The sequence below is a fragment of the Phaethon lepturus genome, unplaced genomic scaffold (assembly GCF_000687285.1).
Source record: "Phaethon lepturus isolate BGI_N335 unplaced genomic scaffold, ASM68728v1 scaffold23540, whole genome shotgun sequence".
Classification (NCBI taxonomy): domain Eukaryota; kingdom Metazoa; phylum Chordata; class Aves; order Phaethontiformes; family Phaethontidae; genus Phaethon; species Phaethon lepturus.
In genome coordinates, this window is record NW_010512890.1 from 936 (window position 1) to 2,163 (window position 1,228).

Sequence of the window (1,228 nt, forward strand, 5' to 3'; positions counted from 1 at the left end):
ATTTACCGTCCAGAGGGAAGCAGCAAAGCTGCCATCTCCCTTTTCCCAAACTCAGGAATCAGGCAGTCCAAATAAAATCAAGGGAAGAGCCCTGTGCCGGGGCCAAGGACCTGGGGGTTTTGGTGGGCTCTGGGTGTCCCCACGCCCAAGGTTGGGGGACCCAGCTCAGGGGACGTCCCGGTATGCATGGCCCCACGCCACGTTTTACAACTGCTCCCTTTGCAAAACAGCCATTTTCAGCCCCGAATCCCTGTGGAGGGGAGCAGCCGAGCATGTCCTGGAGCTGGAAGTGAAGGGGGGATGCGCCCGTCCCAGTGGGATGCCCGTGGTCCCCACGGGCACTGTTACCCAGCACCCAGCTCCCGTGGCCGGCAGCACCCCTGGGTGCCGCAGTGCTGCCAGTGTCAGGCTGCTCCCACGTGTGGGCCTGGTCAGCGAGGGCCGGGCCGAGGGCAGCTGCGGGTGCCCTTGTCCCTGCGGGTGCCATTGTTGTCCCCTGCTCGTGTGCCCGGGCTTTGTCCTCCGCGAACAATGGCCGGGGCGAAGCCACCCGCAGCCAGTGTGCGGCCGGGAGGGAGGGACAAGCCACTGTCCCCCTGTGCCTGAAACTGGGGCAGCCCTTTTATTGCAGCTGAGGGTTGAGGTGCAGCAAAGGGCAGAGCCCCCCAGCACGCTGGGCCAGGAGCTGCTTGTTGGGGTAAATCCAGAGCAGCCCCGTGCAGGGGTCACTCCTGATGGGCACCGAGGGCAGCCGGTCCCACGGGGCAGGATCTGGCCAGAGCATTGTGGCCCCGATGGTGCCGTGTGTCCCCCAAAGCAGCCCTGGGACATGATGCCACAGGGATATTGTGTTCTCCTGCTGGGACATGCCCTTGGCTCCTGTGTCCTGATGATGCCTGGGGTGAGAGGACAACATGCCGGGGGGCAAGAGACCTGGGGACAGGACTCCTGCATTGCCCAGCTCCTCCCCTGGGTGACCCCAGCCACCCCCCCACCTTCAGTCCCTGCCAAAAGGCACCAAGGTTGTGGGGAGCCCTGTGACAGCCACAGTTACAGCAGCCTTTACCTCACCCCGATCAGCCCACCATCTCGTCCGCTGGCCCCAAAGTCCGTGCCCACCCTCCCCTGGGAACGCTGGTGGGAGATGAGGGCTCTGCACGTTGGTAGTGGTCCCTTAGCTGGGGGCTCATCCGTGCCCCCCGAAGCTGGGGGCTGAGGGGGGTCCCAC